This window comes from Podarcis filfolensis, assembly GCF_964270895.1.
Source record: "Podarcis filfolensis genome assembly, chromosome: W".
Classification (NCBI taxonomy): Eukaryota; Metazoa; Chordata; class Lepidosauria; order Squamata; family Lacertidae; genus Podarcis; species Podarcis filfolensis.
The window spans coordinates 1,310,307-1,338,065 of record NC_139619.1 but is presented as its reverse complement, the minus strand read 5'-3'; the positions used below and the strand labels follow the sequence as shown (position 1 = coordinate 1,338,065).

The 27,759-nt window shown below is 47.4% G+C and overlaps 1 protein-coding gene and 1 long non-coding RNA gene across 2 annotated transcripts in view; one reads left to right on the top strand and one right to left on the bottom strand.

Annotated features, from left to right (window-relative positions):
• LOC310753799 overlaps window positions 1-27,759 on the bottom strand; it is a 272,887-nt gene that overhangs the window by 62,768 nt on the left and 182,360 nt on the right. The window lies entirely within an intron of this gene.
• LOC310753783 (putative helicase senataxin) overlaps window positions 11,834-27,759 on the top strand; it is a 215,455-nt gene continuing 199,529 nt past the window's right edge. The window contains exon 1 of the mRNA XM_083595121.1: window positions 11,834-11,973. The gene's annotated coding sequence lies outside the window, so the exon portion shown is untranslated. The remainder of the gene's footprint in view (window positions 11,974-27,759) is intronic.

Here is a 27,759-nt window from a genome sequence, read left to right as displayed (position 1 = left end):
CAACATGCTACTGGGGAAGAGCGGAGGGCAAGTACATGTAGATCCAGAGCTGCTGAAGCTGCTGGGCCAAAGCCGAAAGGACGCTCAGTTGCGGATATGCCTGGAAGCGAAAGGAAAGCCCAATGCTGTAAAGAAAAATATTGCATAGGAACCTGGAATGTAAGAACCATGAACCTGGGTAAGTTGGAGGTGGTCAAAAATGAGATGGCAAGAATAAATATTGACATCCTGGGCATCAGTGAACTAAAATGGACAGGAATGGGCAAATTCAGTTCGGATGACCATCATATCTACTACTGTGGGCAAGAAACACGTAAAAGAAATGGAGTGGCCCTCATAGTCAACAAAAGAGTGGCAAAAGCTGTACTGGGATGCAATCTCAAAAATGATAGAATGATCTTGATACGAATCCAAGGCAGACCTTTTAACATCACAGTAATCCAAGTTTATGCACCAACTACTGGTGCTGAAGAAACTGAAATTGACCAATTCTATGAAGACTTACAACACCTTATAGAAGTGACACCAAAGAAGGATGTTCTTCTCATTATAGGGGATTGGAATGCTGAAGTAGGGAGTCAAGAGATAAAAGGAACAACTGGCAAGTTTGGCCTTGGAGATCAAAACGAAGCAGGGCAGAACTGGACACAGTACTCCAGGTGAGGTCTGACCAGAGCAGAATACAGTGGCACTATTACTTCCCTTGATCTAGATGCTATACTCCTATTGATGCAGCCCAGAATTGCATTGGCTTTTTTAGCTGCCGCGTCACACTGTTGGCTCATGTCAAGTTTGTGGTCAACCAAGACTCCTAGATCCTTTTCACATGTAGTGCTCTCAAGCCAGGTGTCACCCATCTTGTATTTGTGCCTCTCATTTTTTTTTTGCCCAAGTGCAATACTTTACATTTCTCCCTGTTAAAATTAATCTTGTTTGTTTTGGCCCAGTTCTCTAATCCGTCAAGGTCGTTTTGAAGTGTGATCCTGTCCTCTGGGGTGTTAGCCACCCCTCCCAGTTTGGTGTCATCTGCACTGGGTGCAGTAGTGATGTATGGAAATGAGAGCTGGACCATAAAGAAGGCTGATCGCCGAAGAATTGATGCTTTTGAATTATGGTGCTGGAGGAGACTCTTGAGAGTCCCATGGACTGCAAGAAGATCACACCTATCCATTCTTAAGGAAATCAGCCCTGAGTGCTCACTGGAAGGACAAATCGTGAAGCTGAGGCTCCAATACTTTGGCCACCTCATGAGAAGAGAAGACTCCCTGGAAAAGACCCTGATGTTGGACACAAGGAGAAAGGGAAAAGACCCTGGAAAAGACCCTGATGGAGGACACAAGGAGAAGGGGACAACAGAGGACGAGATGGTTGGGTAGTGTTCTGGAAGCTACCAGCATGAGCTTGACCAAACTGCAGGAGGCAGTGGAAGACAGAAGTGCCTGGCGTGCTCTGGTCCATGGGGTCACAAAGAGTCGGACACGACAAAACGACAAAACAACATAGGGTTGGCCAAATGCAAAAAGTGTGAGGATCCATAAGGATCCGTGCTTCAAAACCATGTTATTGGGCCATGCAGCGGCCAAGAAGCCGTGGATCCTAGTTTTTTGTGGTGCAGGCTGTAACCCTAGCTATGATGTGTGATTTGACAGTGAGTTAGGGTTGGCCCAATGCAAGAAGTGTCAGGATCCAAGAGGATCTGTGCTTTGAAACCACGTTTTTGTGCCACGGTGTGTCCAGGAAGCAGTGGATCCAAGTATTTTGTGGTGCAGGCTTTGCCCCTGACTATGACGTGTGATTTGACGGTGTGTTGGGGGGGGGGCAATGCAAAATGTGTGAGGATCCATGAGGATCCGTGCTTTGAAACCACGTTTTTGGGCCATCGAGCGACCAGGAAGCCATGGATCCGTGTTTTTTGTGGTGCAGGCTGTGTTATGATGTGTGATTTGACGGTGAATTAGGGGTGGCCCAATGCAAAAAGTGTGAGGATCCATGAGGATCCGTGCTTCGAAACCACGATTTTGGGCCATGGAGTTGCCAGGAAGCTGTGGATCCCAGATTTTTTTGATGCAGGCTATGTCACTGGCTTTAATGTGTGATTTGACGGTGAATTAGGGGTGGCCCAATGCAAACTGCGTGAGGAACCATGAGGATCAGTGCTTCGAAACCACGTTTTTGGGCCATGGAGCAGCCAGGAAGCGGTGGATCTGTGCTTTTTGTGGTGCAGGCTATACCCCTGGCTGTGACGTGTGATTTGACGGTGAGTTAAAGGTGGCCCAAAGCAAAAAGCGTGATGATCCCTGAGAATCTGTGCTTCGAAACCATGTTTTTGGGCCATGGAGCGGCCAGGAAGCCGTGGATCTGAGTTTTTCGATGTGTGATTTCACGGTGAGTTTGGGGTGGCCAATGCAAAAAGCAAGATCATCCATGAGGATCCGTGCTTCGAAACCACGTTTTTGGGCCATGGAGTGGCCAGGAAGCCGTGGATCCGCTTTTTTTGTGGTGCAGGCTGTGACCCTGGCTATGATGTGTGATTTGCCGGTGAGTTAGGTTTGGCCCAATGCAAAAAGCGTGAGGATCCATGAGGATCCATTCTTTGAAACCATGTTTTTGTGCCTAGAATGGCGAGGAACTCGTGGATCCGAGTTTTTGTTGTGCAGGCTGTGCTCTTGGCTATGATTTGTGATTTCACTGTGAGTTTGGGGTGGCCAATGCAAAAAGCAAGATGAACCATGAGGAGCCGTGCTTCGAAACCCTGTTTTTGGCTATGATGTGTAATTGACGATGAGTTTTGGTTCTCCCAATGCAAAAAGCGTGAGGATCCATGAGGATCCGTGATTCAAAACCATGTTTTCGGGCCACGGTATGAACAGGAAGCGGGGGATACGAGATTTTTGTGGTGCAGGCTGTTCCCCTGGCTAAGATGTTTGTTTTGATGGTGAGTTAGGGTTGGCCCAATGCAAAAAGAGTGAGGATCCATAGAATCATAGAATCATAGAGTTGGAAGAGACCACAAGGGCCATCGAGTCCAACCCCCTGCCAAGCAGGAAACACCATCAGAGCACTCCTGACATATGGTTGTCAAGCCTCTGCTTAAAGACCTCCAAAGAAGGAGACTCCACCACACTCCTTGGCAGCAAATCCCACTGTCGAACAGCTCTTACTGTCAGGAAGTTCTTCCTAATGTTTAGGTGGAATCTTCTTTCTTGTAGTTTGGATCCATTGCTCCGTGTCCGCTTCTCTGGAGCAGCAGAAAACAACCTTTCTCCCTCCTTTTATATATTTGAACATGGCTATCATATCACCCCTTAACCTCCTCTTCTCCAGGCTAAACATGCCCAGCTCCCTTAGCCGTTCCTCATAAGGCATCGTTTCCAGGCCTTTGACCATTTTGGTTGCCCTCCTCTGGACACGTTCCAGTTTGTCAGTGTCCTTCTTGAACTGTGGTGCCCAGAACTGGACACAGTACTCCAGGTGAGGTCTGACCAGAGCAGAATACAGTGGCACTATTACTTCCCTTGATCTAGATGCTATACTCCTATTGATGCAGCCCAGAATTGCATTGGCTTTTTTAGCTGCCGCGTCCATGAGGATCCATGCTTCGAATCCACGTTTTTGGGCCATGGAGTGGCCAGGAAGCCGTGGATCCGTGTTTTTTGTGGTGCAGGCTGTTCCCCTGGCTAAGATGTTTGTTTTTTGGGGGGGGTTGGGGTGGCCCAATGCAAAAAGCGTGAGGATCCATGAGGATCCGTGCTTCAAAACCATGTTTTTGGGCCACGGCATGAACAGGAATCGGGGGATACTAGAGTTTTGTGGTGCAGGCTGTGCCCCTGGGTATGATGTTTGTTTTGATGGTGAATTAGGGTTGGCTTAATGCAAAAAGCGTGAGGATCCATGAGGATTTGTGCTTCGAAAGCATGTTTTTTGGCCTAGAACAGCCAAGAAGCCATGGATCTGAGTTTTTATTTTGTGCAGGCTGTGACCCTGGCTATGATGTGTGATTTGACGGTGACTTAGGTGTGGCATAATAATAATAATAATAATAATAATAATAATAATAATAATAATAATAATAATTTATTTGTACCCCGCTCATCTGGCTGGGTTTCCCTGGCCACTCTGGGCGGCTTCCAACTGAATATTAAAAACAATACAGCATTAGACATTAAAAACTTCCCTAAAGAGGGCTGCCTTCAGTTGTCTTTTAAAAGTAAAATAGTTGTTTATTGCCTTGACATCTGCTGGGAGGGCGTTCCACAGGGCAGGTGCCACTACCGAGAAGGCCCTCTGCCTAGTTCCCTGTAACCTTACTTCTCGCAATGAGGGAATCGCCAGAAGGCCCTCGGCGCTGGATCTCAGTGTCCGGGCTGAACGATGGGGGTGGAGACGCTCCTTCAGGTATACAGGACCAAGGCCGTTTAGGGCTTTAAAGGTCAGCACCAACACCAAAGGTCAGCAGATCTCTCAGAACCGGTGTTATATGGTCCCGGCGGCCACTCCCAGTCACCAGTCTAGCTGCCGCATTCTGGATTAATTGCAGTTTCCGGGTCACCTTCAAAGGTAGCCCCACGTAGAGCACATTGCAGTAGTCCAAGTGGGAGATAACCAGAGCATGCACCACTCTGGTGAGACAGTCCGCGGGCAGGTAGGGTCTTACCCTGCGTACCAGGTGGAGCTGGTAGACAGTTGCCCTGGACACAGAATTGACCTGCGCCTCCATGGACAGCTATGAGTCCAGAATGACTCCCAGGCTGTGCACCTGATCCTTCAGGGGCACAGTTACCCCATTCAGGACCAGGGAGTCCTCCACACCCACCCGCCCCCTGTCCCCCCAAAACAGTACTTCTGTCTTGTCAGGATTCAACCTCAATCTGTTAGCCGCCATCCATCCTCCAACCGCCTCCAGGCACTCACACAGGACCTTCACCGCCTTCACTGATTGTGATTTAAAGGAGAGGTAGAGCTGGGTGTCATCTGCATACTGATGAACACCCAGCCCAAACTCCCTGATGATCTCTCCCAGCGGCTTCATATAGATATTAAAAAGCATGGGGGAGAGGACGGAACCCTGAGGCACCCCACAAGTGAGAGCCCAGGGGTCTGAACACTCATCCCCCAACACCACTTTCTGGACATGGCCCAGGAGAAAGGAGCGGAACCACCGTACAGTGGTGCCTCGCAAGACAAAATTAATTCGTTCTGCAAGTTTTTTCTTCTTGCGAGTTTTTCGTCTTGCGAAGCACGGTTTCCCATAGGAATGCATTGAAAATCAATTAATGCGTTCCTATGGAGACCGCTTGCCAGGCTGGCGGTGCGGAGAAGGGCTTTTCTCTCCCCACCACAAGCCTTCAGGTACAGGTAGGCGATCAGAGGGGAAGGCGCGCAGCGCTTCTCCTCTGTTCCCGGGGCTTGCGGTGGGAGGAGGGTTTTTCCTCCCCACAGCCAACATTCAGAACAGCATTCTGAATGTTGGCGGTGGGAAGGAAAACCCTCCTCCCACCACAAGTCTTCAGGACAGCCATCCGAAGGCTGGCGCGGGGAGAAGGTCTCTCCGCCCCACCGCCAGCCTTCGGAGGAGCCTTCCGAAGGCTGGCGGCGGGAGGAGGTCTCTCCGCCCCACCGCCGAAGGCTGCCGGTGGGGCGGAGAGACCTCCTCCCGCCGCCAGCCTACGGAGCAGCCTTCCGAAGGCTGCCGGTGGGGCGGAGAGACCTCCTCCCGCCGCCAGCCTACGGAGCAGCCTTCCGAAGGCTGCCGGTGGGGCGGAGAGACCTCCTCCCGCCGCCAGCCTATGGAGCAGCCTTCCGAAGGCTGGCGGTGGGGCGGAGAGACCTCCTCCCGCCGCCAGCCTGCGGAGCAGCCTTCCGAAGGCTGGCAGCGGGAGGAGGTCTCTCCGCCCCACCGCCAGCCTTCGGAGGAGGTCCGAGGACAGTGGGGAAGACGCGCTGCGCTTCCCCGCTGTCCTGGAGATTTCCCTATGGGCTTTCGTCTTGCGAAGGAAGCCCATAGGGAAATTCGTTTTGCGAAGCGCCTCCAAAACGGAAAACCCTTTCGTCTAGCGGGTTTTTCGTCTTGCGAGGCGTTCGTCTTGCAGGGCACCACTGCATAACAGTGCCCCCAGCTCCCAGCCCCTCAAGATGGCCCAGAAGGATGTTATGGTTGATGGAGTGAAAGGCCGCTGAGAGATCCAGCAGAACTAGGAAACAGCTCTCACCTTTGTCCCTAGCCCGCTGGAGATCATCAACCAGCACGACCAAGGCAGTTTCAGTCCCATGATGAGGCCTGAATCCCGATTGGAAGGGATCCAAATGGTCCGCATCCTCCAGGCGTGCTTGGAGTTGTTCGGCAACCACCCGCTCAATCACCTTGCCCTAGAATGGTAAATTTGAGACTGGGCGATAGTTAGCCAAATTGATTGGGTCTAAAGATGTTTTTTTAAGAAGCGGTTTAATGACTGCCTCTTTCAGCGGGTCTGGGAAGGCTCCCTCACAGAGGGAAGCATTCACCACCCCACAAAGCCCATTTCCAAGCAGCCTGTCCACATCCTCGGAGGTAACAGATTGGAATTGATCCCATATAACATGACTAGACAGGACTCCAGCACTCTCCCGCCCTGGCCCTGCTCCCACGGTGGAGTCTACCTCCTTCTGAATCTGAGCGACTTTATCTGCAAAAAACTTTGCAAAAGCATTGCAGGAGACCTTGGGGTCCCTACCAGGCCCCGGTGGTGCAAGTGGTTCCGATAGATTGCGAACCACCTGAAAAAGTCTTCTGCTGCTGTTTTCTGCAGATGCAATGGAGGCGGCGAAGAAGGCCCTCTTCGCCGTCGCCATTGCCACTTGGTAGGCTCGACGTTGAGCTCTAGCCCGTATCCGGTCTGATTCAGAGTAAGTTTTCCGCCACCGGCGCTCTACCCGTCTCAACGATAGTTTCATCGCCCTCAGCTCCGGGGAAAACCACGGGGCTGTCCGGGCTCCATGCAATCAGAGAGGGTGCTTCGGAGCCAGACAGTCAATAGCCCTGGTTAACTCCGCATTCCAGCGGGCCACCAGGGAATCAGCTGAAAGGCCATCAACTTGGGATAAAACATCCCCTACCACTCTCTGGAAGCCAATTGGATCCATTAAGTGGCGGGGGCGGACCATCCGAATCGGTCCCACCTCCCTGCAGAGGGGAAGGGTCGCGGGGAAGTCCAGTTGCACCAGGAAGTGATCTGACCATGGCACTTCTTTTGTTTCGCTTTTAGTTAGTGTCAGATCACCAACATCTGTAGAGGTAAACACCAAGTCTAAGGCATGTCCGTGGCTATGAGTTGGGCCAAATTTATTCAGGGACAGCCCCATGGAGGCTATGCTTTCCACGAAGTCCCGAGCGGTCCCTTGTAAGGTCGTGTCGGCATGGATGTTAAAATCCCCCAGGACAACCAAGCTAGGTGTCTCCAGGAGAAAATCCGCCACGACCTGAAGCAGCTCGGGCAGGGAATCCTTGGTGGAGCGGGGAGGTTGGTACACCAATATGAATCCTGTACTGCCCCTATTGCCCGACTTCCAGAACATGCACTCGGAAAACTGGGTCTTCCCAATAGGACGCCTGGTGCAAACTAATGACTTCCTAAAAATCACTGCAACCCCCCCTCCCCGCCCACATGACCTGGGTTGCTGTGCATAAGAGAAACCTGGTGGACAAGCAGCGGCAAGGACAGGCCCATCTGCTTCATCCAACCAAGTCTCTGTTACACATGCCAGGTCAAGTCCTCCAACCATGATCAAGTCATGGATGGCAGTGGTCTTATGAATCATTGACCTGGCATTGCACAGCAGCACGTTCAGGCCATGTGGGTTTCCCTTGCTGATTCCAGTATCCTTCTGGTCAGGACCAGAATTGGAGGCAGGGATAGTCCTCAAACAATGACTAACCCTGCCTCCTCGGTTATGATATGGTCTGGTCTTAGCGTAACTCCTCCTCCTGCCCGTGATCACTGAGATCAGGTGTCCCAATACATTCCCCCCCTGTGGAACCTGCCCCAGCCATTCTATTGGCTGAGGCCCACTCCCAGGCAGCCCTGGCCCTTCCCCTTAAAAAGCAAAATACAAACTATATAATAGTAACAGAATAATAAAAAAGAAGCAAAGCAAGAAACAATAGTGCTAAAATTAAACTACTCCCCAGGCTGACAAAATACTTATCCAACCCCAAGCAGAAATAAAACAATAAAATTATAGAATATTATAAAAAACAACAACAACCATTTAAAGTGCAGCAAATTAAAAGCACTTAAAACATTTAAAACCATTTTGTCACTTGCTGCAGGGAGCTGCATAGGCCTCTAAACTGTGGCGGTGAGTGCAGGCTCTGCCCCCTAGGCCAGATGGAGTTCGCAGGAAAGGGAGCGGCCCACCCAGCACTCACTAGAGCAGCAGCAGCAGCAGCAGCAGTGTCCCGAAAGCCTCCCTCAGGCCTCTTAAACTGTGGCGCTGAGTGCAGGCTCCGCCCCTAGGCCAGATGGAGTTGGCAGGAAAGGGAGCAGCCCACCCAGCACTCACTAGAGCAGCAGCAGCAGCAAAGAGCAAGATGATCCATGAGGATACGTGCTTCAAAAACATGTTTTTGGGCCATGGTATGGCCAGGAAACTGTGGATCCATTTTTTTTGTCCTACAGGCTGTGCCCCTGGCTATGACGTGTGATTTTTACGGTGAGTTATGGGTGGTCCAATGCAAAAAGCGTCAGGATCCATGAGGAGCTGTGCTTCGAAACCCCGTTTTTGGGTCTAGAAGGGCCAATGGATCTGTGTTTTTTCTGGTGCAGGCTGTGCCCCTAACTATCATGTGTAATTCGACGGTGAGTTTGGGTTGGCCCAATGTAAAAAGTGTGAGGATTCATGAGGATACATGCTTCAAAAACATGTTTTTGGGCCACGGTATCACCAGGAAGCTGTAGATCCATGTTTTTTGTGGTATAGGCTCTGCCCCTGGCTGTGATTTGTGATTTGACGGTGAGTTGGGTAGGCCCAATGCAGAAAGCGTGAGGATCCATGAGGATCAGTGCTTCGAAACCCCGTTTTTGGGCCATGGAGCGGCTAGGAAGCCGTGGAATTTTTTTAAATTTTTTTTGTGGTGCTGCTGTGACTCTAGCTATGATGTGTGATCTGAAGGTGAGTTAGGGAGGGGCCCAATGCAAAAAACATGAAGATCAATGAGGATTTGACTGCGATTTGACGGTGAGTTACAGTTGGCCCAATGCAAAAAGCGTGAGGATCCATGAGGAGCCGTGCATCGAAACCACATTTTTGGGCCTAGAACGGCCAAGAAGCCATGGATCTGTTTTTTTCCTGGTGCAGGCTGTGCCCCTGGCTATCATGTGTGATTTGACGGTGATTTTGGGTTGGCCCAGTGTAAAAAGCATGAGGATCCATGGGGATATGTGCTTCAAAAACATGTTTTTGGGCCACGGTATGACCAGGAAGTTGTAGATCCTGGATTTTTGTGGTGCAGGCTGTATGTATGATTTGACGGTGAGTTTGGTTTGACCCAGTTCAAAAAGCATGAGGAAACCATGTTTTTGGGCCATGGTTTAGCCAGGAAGCTGTAGATCCTTGTTTTTTGTGGTGCAGGATGTGCTCGTGGCTACGATGTGTGATCTGGCAGTGAGTTATGCGGGGCCCAATGCAAAAAACATGAGGATGTATGAGGATCCATGCTTCGAAACCACGTTTTTTGGGCCATGGTTTGGCCAAGAAGCTGTAGATCCTTGTTTTTTCTGGTGCAGGCTGTGCCCCTGGCTATGATGTGTGATTTGATGGTGAGTTTGGGGGGCCCAATGCAAAAAATCTGAGGCTCAATGCGGATCCATGAGAATACGTTCTTCAAAACCACGTTTATGGGCCTAGAATGGCCAAGAAGCCGTGGATCTGAGTTTTTTGATGTGTGATTTCACGGTGCGTTTGGGGTGGCCAATGCAAAAAGCAAGATCATCCATGAGGATACGTGCTTCAAGAACAGGTTTTTGGGCCATGGTATGATCAGGAAGCGGTGGATACTAGATTTTTGTGGTGCAGGCTGTGCCCCTGACTACAATGTGTGATTTGACCGTGGGTTTGGGGTGGGCAATGCAAAAAACAAGATGATCCATGAGGGTCCGTGCTTCGAAACCACGTTTTTGGGCCATAGAGTAGCCAGGAAGCCATGAATCCGAGTTTTCTGTGGTGCAGGCTATGCCCCTGGCTATGATGTGTGATTTGATGGTGAGGTAGGGGTGTCCCAATGAAAAAAGCGTGAGGATCCATGAGGATCCGTTCTTCGAATCCACGTTTTTGCGCCTAAAACGGCAAGGAAGCCATGGATCTGAGTTTTTTGTGGTGCAGGCTGTGCCCCTTGCTATGATGTGTGTTTTGACGGTGAGTTATGGGGGGCCCAATGGAAAAAACATGAGGATGTATGAGGATCCATGCTTCAAAACCACGTTTTTTGGGCCATGGTTTGGCCAGGAAGCTGTAGATTCTTGTTTTTTGTGGTGAAGGCTGTGCCCCTGGCTATGATGTGTGATTTGACGGTGAGTTTGGGTTGGCCCAATGCAAAAAGCAAGATGATGCATGAGGATACGTGCTTCAAAAACATGTTTTTGGCCCACAGTATGACAAGGAAGTGGTGGATCCTTGTTTTTTGTGGTACAGGCTGTGCCCATGGCTATGACGTGTGATTTTTACGGTGAGTTATGGGTGGCCCAGTGCAAAAAGCATGAGGATCCATGAGGATCTATGCTTTGAAACCACATTTTTGGGTTATGGAGTGGCGAGGAAGTTGTGGATCTGAGTTTTTTCTGGTGCAGGATGTGCCCCCGGCTATGACATGTGATTTGATGGCGAGTTTGTGGTGGCCCAATGTTAGAAGTGTGAGGATCCGTGCTTCAGAACCACGTTTTTGGGCCACAGTGTCGCCAGGAAGCCGTGGATCTGTGATTTTTGTGGTGCATGTTGTGCCCATGGCCATGATGTTTGATCTGATGGTGACTTCGAGCCGATCTAGTGCAAAAACCATGAGGATCCATGAGGATCCGTGTTTTTTACCCATGTTTTTGCGCCATTGCGGCACCATGAAACAGTGGATGCGTGATTTGTTTGGTTCTGCCTACGGACTAAGATGTGGTCTGGAGTATCATGGTGTTTTTATTTTGTTTCAATATAAAAATCATATGAATTCATGAGGATCCATACTGTGGATCCATGTTTTTGTGGTGCTGCAGCGCGGCAAAGTGTTGAATCCTCGTTTTTTATAATCCAGTCTGTAGGCGTGCCTTCCAGGTGTGATTTGACACTGGATTTGTTGGAGTTATTTTTTAAAAAGTGGAGGATCCATGAGGATCCGTGTAGATCCGCCTTTAACCCAGTCCCCCTACAGAGTAAGACATGGCCTACAGTATCATGGTGTTTTTATTTAATTTGAATGAAAAAATCATATGAATTCATGAGGATCCGTTTAAAATCAGCTGGATCCGCCTTTTACCCTTTTCCTGTGAGGACTCTGCCGCCCAATCACCGCCGTGCTCAAGTCCCGTATTCCCGCCTCGCTTTACTGCTGCTCAGTCTAATCATATCGCGCAGCCGCAGTGTGTGAGCAAGGCATTTCCTAGATAACTCGGAAGTCTCGTCTCTAGAATGAGAACAATCATAGATTTCTAAGTCTATGCAGAGTCCGTAAGGAGACCGAGAAGCGGGAAGCAGAGCCGGAAGTGGCTCCGGGGTTCTTCCTAATACTGGTCTAAAGTTTACTCTTTCCGGTCAGAGGCGGGACAGAAGGAGAGCGGGGCCACCTCCTAGGATGAGTATTTTCTGTTGCGGAGTGGGATGGGCCACTCCGACCGGAAATGCCTGGAGGGAGCGAGGCAAAGCCCCAGAACAGGAGAACGGGCTGGCGGTGTGAGGGTTGGGAAGGAGTGAGAGAGCGCAGCTGACTGCCTCGGAGACTCCTGCCCGGAGAAGCAGGTAAGGGGCGGTGGTGAAGGGGGAGTACAAAAAAATCATCATCATAACAACAGTTAATTATCATGAATTATTGTTATGGGGTGCTGGTACTTCTATTCTCCTTCTCTCTCAGCTACTCCTCACAACTTTTTTTTTATTCCTCTCCCGTCATTTCTATCACATCCTAGAAGGTGCCTTTATATATGGCTGTTTCTCTCCTGACTAGAGATGGGAAGGCCTGGGGGGAAACCGGGGAAAATGGGGGAAAACCCCAGGTATTTTCTGGTTTTTTCCAAAGCCGCTTTTTTCCGGAAAAATTGGAAAAAAAGTTTGATATAGGTTGAATATTCCACACACTCTTTCCCCCCAATTTTTCCTGAAAAAAAATGGCTTGGGGGAAAAAACCTGAAAAAAACTGTTCCCTCCCCCCAATTTTTCCACCCCCCCAGGCCTTCCAGCACCCACACTTTGGTGCCCCGTGCCAACTGACACCAGGCAGGTGCTCTCACTGTACTCTTTCTGGGTGCTGCTCAAAACATTTTCGTTAGGGCCAGCCCATCTGAACACGTAGAAGCTGCATGTGATTTACTTCCTTTTAACCACTGCTGACTTTAAAGATCTTTTGAATACTCTTAAATACCTGCTTTTAACTGTGTTTTATCAATCATTTTAATATTCTGTTGTATATTTTTGTAAACTGTTTAGAAAGCTCTCTTACCATCATGCAGTTTATAATAAAGGTAAAGGGACCCCTGACCATTAGGTCCAGTCGTAGACGACTTTGGGGTTGTGGCGCTCATCTCGCTTCACTGGCCGAGGGAGCCGGCGTACAGCTTCCGGGACATGTGGCCAGCATGAGTAAGCCGCTTCTGGCGAACCAGAGCAGCGCACGGAAATGCCGTTTGCCTTCCCGCCGGAGCGGTACCTATTGATCTACAGTGGTACCTTGGGTTACATACGATTCAGGTTACAGACTCCGCTAACCCAGAAATAGAACCTCGGGTTAAGAACTTTGCTTCAGGATGAGAACAGAAATCGTGCTCCGGCGGTGCAGCAGCAGCGGGAGGCCCCATTAGCTAAAGTGGTGCTTCAGGTTAAGAACAGACCTCTGGAACAAATTAAGTACTTAACCCGAGGTACCACTGTACTTGCACTTGGACGTTCTTTCAAACTGCTAGGTGGGCAGGAGCAGGGACCGAGCAACGGGAGCTCACCCCATCGCGGGGATTTGAACCGCCGACCTTCTGATCGGCAAGTCCTAGGCTCTGTGGTTTAACCCACAGGGCCACCCGCGTCCGGTTTATAATATATAATAACAAATTCAATAAAAAAACCACATACACGCCTTTTCCTTTCAGAGTTTAAGCCGTAGTGCAACATACTATTCAGTAACTGGATGTTAGTTACTTCTGCCTGGCATGCAGAAAAATTGCCTTATGCTTTGCGCTGCCTGTGGTCAAGTAGAGACTGAAAGACCTGGGGGGAAACAGGGGAAAAAACAGGTGTGTCCCCCCCCCCAAAGCCTTTTTTAAGAAGTCCATGAGAAAAATGACAAAGAGAAAGAGGAAGAAGAAATGGAAAATGATAGCAGTAGTTCAAAAAATGAGATAGAAGAAACTGTATATGGTGTTTCTTCTGGTTTTGTTTTTGTTTTGGATTTTTTTTTAAAGGACTACTCAAAGGGTAGACCTTCTATGGAGCTTAAATATTGAAGTGGACCTTAACTTTATTTGCTGTTGGTTCTAAGGGGCAAATCTGATTATTTTTAATGTTGATGGTTTCTTGCTTTTTTTGTTGCTTTTGAGGAAAAGGGGTTGGTTACCTGTTTTATTGCAAGCATAATACTTTTATCTACACTGTGTTTTATGCAATTTGTAAAACTACTCCACACTGAACTTTTTTCCAAAATTTCCATTTTTCCCCGGGAAAAAACAGAGGGAAAACGGTTTTTTCTCGTGGCTTCAAAATTTCCGGAAATTTTACATCTCTACTCCTGACGGACATGCAGAGACCCCGCCCCCCCACTGCATGTGTTTGACTTTTTGCCCCTCACCATGGGCGTAGCCAGGATTTATGGGGGGGCGCGGAACCTCATCTAAGTATTTTGTATGGACTTACTTGATTTAGGGGGACAGCTGCCCCCCTTAGCTGTGCCTTGTTGCCTCGACCATCCACGTGCTACCACTTGTTGGAAACTGGCCCCCTTGGGAAGGCTGGCTCATCTTCCCAGGCTTGTTGGGGCCTGTTTGCCGGTGACCTACCCTGGCTGGCATCCCGGCAGACCAGGGAGATCTTGATAGGCGACACCTCCCTGATGAAAGGTGCACACCCCCTTCCCCCTTGCATAGCAGCAGGAGAAAGAAAACAATCAGAAAGTAGACTATTTCATCTCTACTTTATTCATGACTGTACACTGTACAAAAAGCATGTCTGCTCACTCAGTCTCCTCCGAGCAACTGCGTTAGACTTCCTCGACACAAACAACAGGAAGGTCTCATATTAGACAGAGAACAAATCCCTGAGAATTGCTTGGAACATCCTGTCCCACAGTTAGACCCATCATGTGATGTAAACATCGAACTGCTTGTTCGCAGCTGCGTAGTACTCATATCCCAACAGGCTACGCCCATGCCCTCAACGGACATATTTTCTCACCTCATTTGTTCTCCATGCAACTCAGTTTCCCCCTCACAGCAGGCACACAGGAGCCCCCCTTTCCGCATTTTCTTCCCATATGCTGTACTTTATGCTGTACTTTCGTACTGTTTTTTTATTGTTAGCCGCCCTGAGCCTGGCTTCGGCTGGGGAGGGCGGGATATAAATAAAAAATTTTATTATTATTATACGATTGTTTTCCCCGCTAAACAGCACAGAAGAGTCTCCCCGCCATTTTTTTTTATCTCTCTTGCGCGCGCGCGCACACACACACACAAAAACAACACCCCATGCATTTGCTGCTTCCCTTCTAATACACACCTGGGGAGAGCCCCCAAATATGTGACTTTCCTTTTTGATCTGCACACACACACAGGAGAGGGTTCTTGTGTGTTTGACCTCCTATGACACATACTTCAACCCACCAGAGAACTGCCCATTTATATTTCCCCACCCCCACCCCCATCCCCACTGCAACCACCTAGACTGAAATAATTTCCTGGTAGAGCATATACAGTATTTCACATGCAGAAGGTCCCAGTTTAAATCCCCAGCATCTCCAGATGGTCCTGGAAATGTCCTCTGTGTGAAACTCTGGATGGTTGCTGCTAGTCTGTGTAAACAGTGGTCTGAATTGGTTTAAAAGAGAGCCTGATGGGACAGGCTATGACCCTGTCACTTGCTGGGAATTGGAGTGGGGAGCGTTTTAGATAGTATCCTAAATACAGAGCTATATTGTATCGTTGCACAATTGGGGTTTTTTATACTGTAACTTAAGCATGCAAGGGCGTCTACTTGAATAAAACATTGGGGGGGGGGCAGGTTAGCCCCACCACCAATCTTAGCAACGGTAGTACCTAGTGCTGGTGAAGGTTTATTCCCTCCTCACCCCACTTTTTATCCACCAAACAGCTCTGTGAGATTGACTGGTCTCAGAAACAGTGACTGATCCAGGGTTACTCTGAATTTTTAAAGTTAAAAAGGGACTTGAATCCATTTCTCCCCATCTGGTTGCCTCCACCCCCCCCCCCAAAAAAAAAAACAAAACCAAGGGTTGGCTGGCTGCAAAATTATGCATTTGCCTGCTTGGGCATATTTTTAGAAGCCACCTTATTTCTGTGACAGTAAATTGTTTCAAATTGCTTTTAAATAATTGTGTTTTAACTGTCTACTTCAGGTCTACTTCATAGTCCACACAGCCTGTATGCATATGTGGTGTAAGTTCTTTCATGTCACCATTATGGTCTGTCTGATGTTCATCCAGGACTGTATTCAGAGTCTCTCTTAATAAATTCTCTCTATCTGAGCCAAGTTGAATTAGTGGATCAAGTCTTCCTGATGGTTCATCCACTGATGAATGGTTCATCCAAGTGTTTCATCCACTTGGATGAATGAATAACAATAATAGTCATTCCATTGGGGTCTCTATGCAGGTTGTCTCATTTGACAAAATGATTGGCTTTTGTAAGATCCTTCAATTGGAACATCTTTATTTAATTGCTCTGACTCTCTTAATAATATTGGAAGGTCGAACTCTTGAAGAGTCTCCTGAGAAGAAACATAAGGTAGATGCAAGTTTTTCTTTTGGCCATGTAGCTGTTCTTGCCGAGCAGGAAATATTTGCACAGCAGTTTCTTGCTCACCATTCTCTAGAAGTTCTTGTGCCAGATATTTAAGGTTTGCAGATTCCTGATGCTTGCTGCTGTGGTGTGATTTGTATAACGTGCGCAGGTCTACTTCATAGTCCACACAACCTGTATGCATATGTGGTGTAAGTTCTTTCATGTCACCATTATGGTCTGTCTGATGTTCATCCAGGACTGTATTCAGAGTCTCTCTTAATAAATTCTCTCTATCTGAGCCAAGTTGAATTAGTGGGTCAAGTCTTCCTGATGGTTCATCCACTGATGAACATGTGTGAGGATTCCAAGGTCAGCATAGAGGCAAAGGAGCAGCATGATACTACGTTATGAGCCTTTGTGCCTGTCAGTGGGAAGTTTTCCCTAAGTCCCATAGCTTCCACACTATCTGCAGCATCTTTGTTTTGTTGGTCCATCTTCTGTTCTAAGGACCGTTTATTCTGGATCTTTTTTGAAGTCTGGGGAGAGTCTTGTAAGTCTACTTACTGACTCCCTCAACTGAGTCATAGTCCCCTTTTTCTGTGAGGTATGTAAATCTGGTCTTGTTGCTATGGAGACGGAGCCTCTGTTCCTCTGGCTTTGCTGTTCTTGGCTGAGCTCTTTATCTCACCAAGGTCATTGCTTAAACACAAGCAGCTCTGGAGGGGAGGTGTGGGGGTGGGCTGAAAAACCAGCTGCTCTGCTGTTTTTTCTACAGCAGACCAGCAGACAACTTGCTTTGCAGCCCTTGCAAACAGTAGCACAATGGAATCAGATTTCTTCTTCCTGCGTATCTAAAGGCTTCTTGCAGAGTGCCTTAAGCTCAACAACCTGGTAACAGGTGTTCAGCTTTTGTGCTTGCTCTTAGGGATGTTGCCCTTGCTGGAGATTTTAGTCGCAACATTGCAACAGGAAATCTAAACTTGGTTGCAAGGTGGCGCTATTGAATTGCAAAAAGCACGTGTTCGTTTTGAACCCTGGGCCGAATGTACCTCGACCCCAAGGAGTTGGCTCCAATGAGTGATACCCAAGTGAATGTGATATGGACATCAGTGCTTCTGGAGATGTAAGCCTTTGTAGTTTTCAGTGGTGCCCTCAGGGAAGTGGTTCAGTGTAGCTAATACTCTGCCCTCCAACATTCCACATCCTCACCCGTTCTCCAGCAGCCGCTATGAGCTACCCAAGGGAGGGGGTTGGTGGCGGCGGCAATGGCCATGGAGAGTCCACAGGATGCTCCCTCACCGCCGCAGCTCAGGACAAGTGCCGGCTCCTCCCTGAGTTTGGTGGCGGCAGCACTGACATGGGGAAACAGGGACATTCCCAGATCAAATCAGACGCCAGGATGGCTTTCGTAATTCTGGGACTCTCCCTGGAAAATAGGGATACTTGAAGGGTGTGCAAGGGTATGCAATACTGAGAAAGTTGGGCCAATGGTCCTCAGCAGCACAAAGCAACTTCCTATGTCCTCTCTGTCACTTATACTTCCAAACAGACAAGTATATGAAATTGAGCCCCAGTCCTGACTTGGTTTCTAGGTTGCTCCCCGCTGCCTCTGAGTATCTTCCTCTGCTACTGCATTCCCACCAGCCTCTGTCTGGGCTCTGACCCTCCTAACTACCCCCATAGCAGCAGAGCCTGTCTCTCCCCCTCCCCTTCACCACCCTCTCAAGTCCCCTACGTGGGAAGCAGAATGCCTTCCAAATGTTGGTGTGGGACTCTGGGAGAAAAAGGGGGCCACTGCCTCCATACAAGGCAAGTGAGTGTTACTGTGGCACCTATAAATTTCCTGTGAAGCAGTGAGGTGGCTGCTCCTGTGTTCACCATCTGGATGACCCCTGGAAGATTGAAAGAGCAGGTGTGGAGTGGACAGTGGCAGCAGTAGCAGGATACTCTTGGTGATGGGCTCTGGGAAGCCATTCTGGGATGCTCTGCATGTTGTCTCTTCTCTGTACACTGCCCAAAGCAAAGGTGTGTGGCAGATGGGCAAATCCTTTATCACCTTTGTGGGAAGCTTTTGCTGCTTTGCCTGTCTGTGTTCTCTGTACAGTAAATCATAAATAACTTGTCTGCAAAGACAAAAAGATTTCTGGGGCTGGGTCTTCCAATCACTTTGCTACTTTCCCTCCCTTGCCTTCCCTGCAGTTCACAAGTTCAGGCGAGATGGTGCTTGCTTGCCGGTGTAGGGAATCAGTCACTGTTTGTTCCAAACAAGTCTCCCCGTTATGTGAATTGCTCTCACTTACAGAATCTGGTTTTCTTTTCTTTAATGCTGCTCTCCCTTTATCTGTCCCCATATGATGTCTGCACTCTGTGGTGCCCATGCTGCCCAATGTGAAATTCATAGTTACACACAGCAAAGCAAGCTTTTCTTGAATGAAAAGTTTACTTTCTGTGAGGAATGTAGGAGGCACTCTGTATACACTAGTGGCCAAAATTGTGGAAACCTTTTGGAAAAAGTGTATTTCCGAGGTTTGATGGCTCATAACACCACTATTTTTTGGAGTAATACCATAAAATTATATATCAATGGAAAGATAATTTAATGAAGAATGTAATGCAATAAATTTTATGAAGGATTATTTATTACAACAGCAGTCATCAAGAAGAAACATGAAACACATAGAAAAAATGAGATATACAAAAATTCTCACCATGTCAGTTAATACTTAGTTGGGTAACCTTTAGCTTTAATTACGGTCTTACAACGCCTTCCCATGGAGTGAACCAAGTTTCTTTAGTTCTGCAGCTGTAATAATGTGAAACCCAGATTGAATTATTGCCTCTATTAATTGGGTTTTATTGCTGGGTTGCTTCTGACTAACAAGGTTCTTTAGTCGGCTCCATAGATTTTGGATTGGGTAGGCAAACTAAGGCCCGGGGGCCAGATCCGGCCCAATCACCTTCTAAATCTGGCCCGCGGGTGGTCCGGGAATCAGCATGTTTTTACATGAGTAGAATGTGTCCTTTTATTTAAAATGCATCTCTGGGTTATTTGTGGGGCATAGGAATGCATTAATTACTTTTTTTCAAAATATAGTCCGGCCCCCCACAAGGTCTGAGGGACAGTGGACCGGCCACCTGCTGAAAAAGTTTGCTGAGCCCTGGGTTAAGGTCTCTAGGCTATGTATTTTGGGGCATTTACATTCCCATTAATGATGCAAATTCTGCTCACACCTTTTGCTGTCACACAACCCCAGATCATAACACTAACTGGGTGTTTCATGGTAGGTGTAATGCAAGTAGGATGTAAATCTCCTCTGATTCTTCTCACATATTTCATGCCATCACTACTAAGCAAAGAGATTTTGGTTTCATGACTCCAAATAGCACTGTCCCATTGTTCCGCTGTCCAGTTAACATGGGTTTTAGCTCAGTTTAGTCTTTTCAACCTTTGTTTGAGAGATAACAATGCCTTTTTTAAAAACAATGGTGACAGGGAGCGGCTGCCGAGACCACATAACACCAGTCTTGAAAGACCTACATTGGCTCCCAGTACGTTTCCAAGCACAATTCAAAGTGTTGGTGCTGACCTTGAAAGCCCTAAACGGCCTCGGTCCAGGATACCTGAAGGAGCGTCTCCACCCCCATCGTTCTGCCCGGACACTGAGGTCCAGCCCAGAGGGCCTTCTGGCGGTTCCCTCACTGTGAGAAGCCAAGTTACAGGGAACTAGGCAGAGGGCCTTCTTGGTAGTGGCGCCCGCCCTGTGGAACGCCCTCCCATCAGATGTCAAAGAAATAAACAACTATCTGACATTTAGGAGACATCTGAAGGCAGCCCTGTTTAGGGAAGTTTTTAATGACTGATGTTTTAATGTATTTTTAATCTTTTGTTGGAAGCCTCCCTGACTGTCTGGGGAAACCCAGCCAGATGGACAGGGTAGAAAGAATAAATTATTATTATTATTCCATGGAATTCTTTTTCATGGAATTCTAGCATTTAGACCATATTCCTTCAATCTGTGCTGAACAGTGCTAGCAGTCAACTTCACATTACGTTGCGCCATGTCATCTTGTATATACCCAGATGATTTGCTTCTGTCACGTAGGTACAGTCTCTCAGTTCTTCTATCGTCACTTGCTGGTGTGCACCTTTTCCTGCCTTTACCAGTCTGATTTTGTAGTGACTAAGTCTCCTTGTTTAGTCGTTTAGTCGTGTCCGACTCTTCGTGACCCCATGGACCAGAGTACTCCAGGCACTTCTGTCCTCCACTGCCTCCCGCAGTTTGGTTGAACTCATGCTGGTAGCTTCGAGAACACCATCCAACCATCTCGTCCTCTGTCGTCCCCTTCTCCTTGTCTAAGTCTCCTTACACCTCATCAAAAATTTAGGAATGCCACCTTTGGTTAAGTTTTCACCATTTTTTATTCTAATTTCTTCATAACTGTTCACTTGATAGTACTATTTTACACCACTTTCTGGGTGACCAGTCAACTCTTTGTGCCATTCCTTTAATTTTATTACATTTTACAAGCTCACTAAATGAAAGAACACACACAAAAAATAATCAACTTGATAGCAGTCACATAAAAACACTGACAAATGTCCTCCTCTCAGCTCCAGTACATAACATCAATAGCTGAATCCTCCTCCTTCTTCTTTGGCAATCACTCGTAGCCGAGTAAGATTATCTTCCATAGGGACTTCCGGGTTATCGCGATCGGCTAATGGCGGATTCCCTCCGAGCTCCGGAGGGAATCGGCTTCGCAGGAGCTGGGTCTGGCTGCTGCGGCGACGCGGGGACCCTCAGAAATCACAGGCGCTGAAGCCTGTGAACCTGGTGACTCGGCGGGCACCATTTGCGCCCCCCCCGACCTGCGAAGGAGCCTTTTTAAAGGCTTCGGAACGGGGGACGGGGTGAGCGGCGCGGTGCTGAGAGTCGACTGCTCCTCCTGCGGAGTGAAGCTGCATGCCATGGTCGGAGAGCGCTGACTTCTTCTTGTGAACAATTGGATTCTAAAAGTAACAACCCGTGAGTAGTACGGAAATTGGACTTGTAAAGGAAATTTTTTTGTTGAATTTGGCACGATCGGGGAAGGTGCAAACAGGAAGTCCGCCTCCCCGTCTTGTAAATAATTTAAAGCAAGGACTAGTTAACTAAGGTCGAGAGAATTTCTTTTTCTTCATTGGGTAAAAGATATTAATTTCACGATTTGGCAGTTTAAGCATAAATAATTTTATTGGAGGTTAAGAGCTAATTTTGAGAGCTGAAGTTCCACCCCCCCGGACCCGGGAGTGATCCGTGAGAGAGCCTGTTGAGGAGATATAGAAGAGTTTGACAGCTGTCAAAATTTGCTGTCAAGAAGGAAAAAGAGAACTTTGTTCCTGCTGTCTCTGCTGGATATATTTGTTGCGATTTGGTTATATTTTGTTGAAAACAAGGAAGAACTGATACAAACTAACTTGATTTTTGGATTTGAACTGGAAAGAATACTAAGTTACCAAAATCCCTCTAGAGGGGGATTTGGGACATTACAAGAATGGCTGGAGGAGGAAAAATTCAAGCTGGGTTGGACAGAGTTTTTGTTCTCTTGGGAAAGCTACAAGGCCAAATGGATGTTTTGGCTACAAATGTTGCAACTCTGAACTTAACAGTAAATAATATCACTGAATTTGATAAGGATTTGACTCAGGAAGCCCATGCAGCTGGACAAAAAGAGAAACTTGAGAGTTTTGAGAGTGTGGAGAAGGAGACATATGTTGTTTCTGAAGAAAAGGAAGGAGGAGCTGTAATTTTGCAGATGACAAAGGAGAGCCAGAGGCCTGACATGATGGTTACAAAGGAAAATAAGAAATCGAGCCAGAGGCCTGACATGATGGTTACAAAGGAAAATAAGTACTGGATGATGAAAATCTGGTTTGAATTGGAGATTGAAGAATGGAGAGATCTCCTTATGTGGAGATCTGAAGACCTATGGATTACAAATTTGATTAAGGTGGAAGTTGGAGCTTTCGGGACAATTGGACTTAAAAGGAGTAAGAAACAAGATTCGGGCTCCACTTTTAAGTATGGAGGTCTGGCTGGAAGAAACATGGACCTTATGGGGACAGAGCTTCTCCGAGATCTGGTGTTTAATACTAAAGACTATCAAAAAAACCGGCAGAGAGGAATTGAGAGAGAATTAAGAGCCTCGGACGTGAGGTCTCCAGGGTGATAGTAGATTAAGACTGATGGACATCTGTTGGGGATCGAAACCGGGAAAGGGGGTGGTGGGGTTTGGGAATCCAAAGGGTGTATAATTATAATCTGTTTTTTTATTTTGTTTTATTATTAGTAAGAAAATTGGGGAATTCGTGGAAGGGAATTTGGGTCGACTTTAGAAAAAGGTTTTAAGAATGAGCACTGATGTACAAATATTGATGTTTATAAGTTAAAATTGGTTTTTTCTTTAAAATGAACTAAATATAAAAAGGTTAAAAATTGGGGATAAGAACTTGTTGAACTAACAATTTGAATTGGAATATAAGAGGGGAGGTGTGGGGAAGTCAGGGAAATATGTTATTGAAAATAAGGATTGTAAACTTTGTGTTTTTTAATTTTTTTTGTTTTTTCTTTTTTTGATTTTTTTATTAAGATGGAAAATTTTAATAAACATTTATTAAAAAAAGAAGAAGATTATCTTCCATAAACACGGATTTAACAATGAGTCCGTAAGTGACTATGGAAGCCAATTCTGGACCCATAAGTCCTTCCACAGTGGGGACATTGGTTTCCGGGCGGGAGTTGATCACAGTGTGGATTTGCCAAGCATGCCTTCCTCTTAGCACGTTTCTCCCTTGCGACCTGAGTTCGAGTGTCTTCAAAGCCCAGGACACCTTTGGTAAAGGCTGTTCTCCAATTGGAGCGCTTGCAGGCCAGTGTTTCCCAGATGTCTGCGTTTATACTACTTTTTAAAGATTTGCCTTGAGACAGTCTTCAAACCTCTTTTGTTGACCACCAGCATTACGCTTTCCATTTTTAAGTTCAGAATAGAGTAGTTGCTTTGGAAGACGATAATCAAGCATGCACACAACGTGACCAGTCCAACGAAGTTGATGTTGAAGAATCATTGCTTCAAGACTGGTGATCTTTGCTTCTTCCAGTACACTGATAGTAGTTCTCCTGTCTTCCCAAGTGATGTGTAAAATTTTTCGGAGACACTGTTGATGCTATCTAAACACTCATGCTCATTGGCTACCTTCCAATGAAGGAAAGCTGCAGCATATCAACCTAAGCAAGTTGTGCTTCCTTTTTCTGGTTATTTGGCTATAACCTTTGATAGAATACAGATAATTGAACAAACTTTCTTGTATTACATTCTTCATAAAATTATCTTTCCATTGATATATAATTATATATATATATATGTGCTTGTAAAAAATAAACATCCTGTGGTCGTCATAGTGCAGGGTTCACTAACCCATAACCCTTCCTGGACTACAACTCCCACCATAGGAAACCTAGGAAGCTGTCTTATACTGAATCAGACCTTTGGTCCATCTAGCCAAGTCTACACTGACTGGCAGCAGCTCTCCAGGGTTTCAGGCAGGGTTACCTGGCAGTTTTACCTGGAGATGTTGGAGATTGAACCTGGGACCTTCTGCATGCAAAGCATGTGCTCTAACCACTGAGATACAGCCCTTTCCTACCATTGGCCATGCTGACTGGGGCTAATGGATACTGGAGTCCCAGCAACAGTGTTAGAAACTGGGATAGGAAAGCTAGGAGCCATGTGGCTTCTGGGACCTAGGTTGTGGGTGCCAAAACAAAATGTCTAGGTGCCTTTTTTTTTTTTTTTTTTTACTGCCGTGCCACCCCGCAGAACACCTGATTTGGTTTCAGGAATATTGGGGGAGAAGCAAAAAGGTTACAGATGGTGAATAAATGAGGCTGTATTAAATAATTCAGAAGTAGTAACCAAAGGGAAGGCGATTCTAAGATAACAATTTGAACTTAATCTCAACAAAGACGTAGATGCAAATGTGGTGTGGGACACAGGCACGGTGGTCATGAAGGGGATATATGATCCAACAGAATGCATACCAAAAAATAAGAGAGGCAATTATTCAAGGTATTTTAAAGGAAGTAACAAAAAGAAAGAAAGAGATTAGTAAGAAATCAGATAATAGAGTTAGAACAAGAGATAAAAATATTACAAACACAATACTCTGTTAATTAACCAAGACATAGAATCAGGTGGTCTGCAGAGTCTTCTGCAGCCACGCTAACCCACAAAACACCTGATTCTCCCAGAGGCGCTGCATCAGAGAAAAGAGGCATCTTGCGTATTTTGCTGCTGTGGTGCCCGGCAAACCAGCTGACTGTAGCCAGGCAGGTGGAGATGCTAGGCCCCAAGGGTGGCGCCCGGACATCTCCATCCAGTCACAAAAGGCCGGTTGCCAGTTGCAAAATGCGATTGGCGCCCGGCTAATTTCGAACACTGCTATTATGGTGCTTGTTGATATATGGCAGGCATGTCCAACTTCAAGTAGCCTGTGATCTACGTCTACCATCCATTATCAAAAACTGGCAGTGATCTACCACACTCTTCCATTGGCATTCTTCAACTGTGAGAACAGGATGCTGGACTTGGTGGGTACTTAGCCTGAGCCAACAAGCTCTTCTTATGTTCTATTTTCTCCACCACTTAGGCTGGGTTCAAACATCATTACCTTGGAGGTGTGAGAGATACAGCAGCAATGCTCCTTCCCACTTCACCCCAGAAAGCCCAGGGAAGAGCCCATGCTGTGGCTTCCCACTGTGCCACAGTTTGACCCACTTTCCTGAGGTTTAGGCTTGCTGTGGGGGGAGGTGACCTTCTCTGGCCAGCTCCTATAGCACCATGATAACTTCCCCTAGGACAATCAAACTAGGTGTCTCCAGGAGAACATCCGCCACGACCTGAAGCAGCTCGGGCAGGGAATCCTTGGTGCAGCGGGGAGGTTGGTACACCAAAAGGAATCCTGTACTGCTTCTATTGCCCAACTTCCAGAACATGCACTCAGAGAACTGGGTCTTCCCAATAGGACGCCTGGTGCAAACTAATGACTTCCTAAAAATCACTGCAACCCCCTCTCCCTGCCCACAAGGCCTGGGTTGCTGTGCGTAAGAGAAACCTGGTGGACAAGCAGCGGCAAGGACAGGCCCATCTGCTTCATCCAACCAAGTCTCTGTTACAAATGCCAGGTCAAGTCCTCCATCCACGATCAAGACATGGATGGCAGTGGTCTTATGAATCATTGACCTGGCATTGCACAGCAGCACCTTCAGGTCATGTGGGTATCTCTTGCTGATTCTAGTATCCGTCCGGTCAGGACCAGACCCGGAGGCAGGTATTTAATAAATCCATATCCATTAGCTTGCAGAGGGAATTTATATCCTGTAATTTCTGTTTGAAATATTTGTTTACCTACTTTTCTTTCATGTTGTAATCAGTCCATTTTCTTCAACATTGCTCTGCCTTTGAAAACTCATTTATAAGTACGCCACAACTTCTCCATTTTGTCTCTCCAAAACCGAAAGCCCCCCAGGGTCTGGCCACGGCTCCTGGCTTACTTCCAGCATTTATCTCCTCTGATCCTTTCAAACTTTCTAACGCTGCTCCAAACCTTGAGGGGAAAGGGCAGGCTGCTGGCAGAGCAGCACCCCCCACCCCCATTCAGCAGCCCAGGAGCTTGGGGCATGGGCGCACAGCCCTCCTGCTGCTCCAAAGCTTCCCGGGGCTGCAGGGGGAAGCCGAGGCTGCCGGCAGAGGAGCGCGGCTCCCCCCCCCCCCCACCAAAGAGCAGCCCAAGAGAGTGCCGCACTCTGGCAATTTGGCTCCAGGGACCACGCATTCACTCCATAGGACGCACAGACATTTCCCCTTACGTTTTAAGAGTAAAAAAGTGTGTCTTATGGAGCGGAATGGTGACTGCATTGGGGATTTTCCAATATGTGCAGTGCTATGCACTTATTGGACGATCCGCGAGTGAAAGCTCTCCCCTCTCCAACCCGGGGGGGGGGCTTGCAAGGATAATTACTCCCAGATTATCCTTAATTAACTGCGCTGCTGGCATCTGCTATCATGGGATCCACAGTTCGCCATGGCGGCAGCACCAGAAGTCCCACCAGTAAATGTGTAAATGGTGGGGGAACTGTAGCCAAGCTCCCTGGCTTCCTTCCTAGAGGAGGAAGAAGCGAGCAGCAATCCTCCAGCGCGATCGACCAAAATGCATCCCACGATCCATGGAGTCGATCACGATTGATGTGTTGGGCATGCCTGATATATGGCATAGACGTTGTATAAGCCTCATTCTTCTGAGTCTTTGGTAAAGTAAATCATGTTTTCCTAGACTAGGGGTCAGCAACCTTTTTCAGCTGTGGGCCGGTCTACCGTCCCTCAGACCATGTGGTGGGCCGGACTATATTTTTTTGGGGGGGGAATGAACAAATTCCTATGCCCCACAAATAACCCAGAGATGCATTTTAAATAAAAGCACACATTCTACTCATGTAAAAACACGCTGATTCCCGGACTATCCGCGGGCCGGATTGAGAAGGCGATTGGGCCGCATCCGGCCCACGGGCCTTAGGTTGCCTACCCCTTTCCTATACTGACCTTCTTGAACTTGGAAGTGTCTCAAAGACCTACATAATTCAGGTCACACAAATTCTCTCAATCACATGACTATGGTCTTTGCCAGTGTTGGAAACCGGGATAGAAAAGCTATCCATCACATGGCTCCTAGAACCTAGGTTGCAGGGCAAAAACAGAATGACTAGTCACCATTTTTTACTGAATTTGATTTTTGTACTGCTTTCTGAACACACTCACATGCTGTTAGTCACATACATGCACATGCACACATGCACCATTGCTTGAACCAATTGAGTTATGCTACTGGCCTGAAGAAATAACTCCCACCACATAGCAGTTCTTCATAAATCACAGTACTTCAATTGTACCAGCTTTACAGATGCACACATGCACACACTATATTCCTGCATTGCAGGGGGTTGGACTAGATGACCCTTGGGTCTGGGGCATAGGAAGGGGGGGGTGCTGAGATGCGGACCACCCCGGGTGTCATCCTGAAGGGGGGGTGACATTCGGTGCCCCCTGCACCAAGATCGGCCCCCAGGGAGGATGGCGGGGCGTTGCACCCAGCTTCGCCACTGCCTTGGGGTACCTTCCTACTCTGATTCTATGACTACCTAGATTTATTCAAACTACAATGAAAGCTAGTTTTCATACTTGAGATTTTATAATTAAATATGAAAACGGGAATTATCTCAAATACTTGAAAGCCTTTCCTGCAATATAATAATAATTAATAATAATAATAATTTATACCCCACCCATCTGGCTGGCTTTCCCCAGCCATTCTGGGTGGCTTCCAACAAAAGGGGAGGATTGCGGACCACCCTGGGTATCATCCTGAAGGGGGGTGACATTTGGCGCCCCCCCGCACCAAGATCGGCCCCTGGGGAGGATTGTGCAGCCGCGCCGAGATTTCTTGGAAATTTATGATAAGCATGATACAACAAATGGAATTTGGAGAACTTTTTTGTAA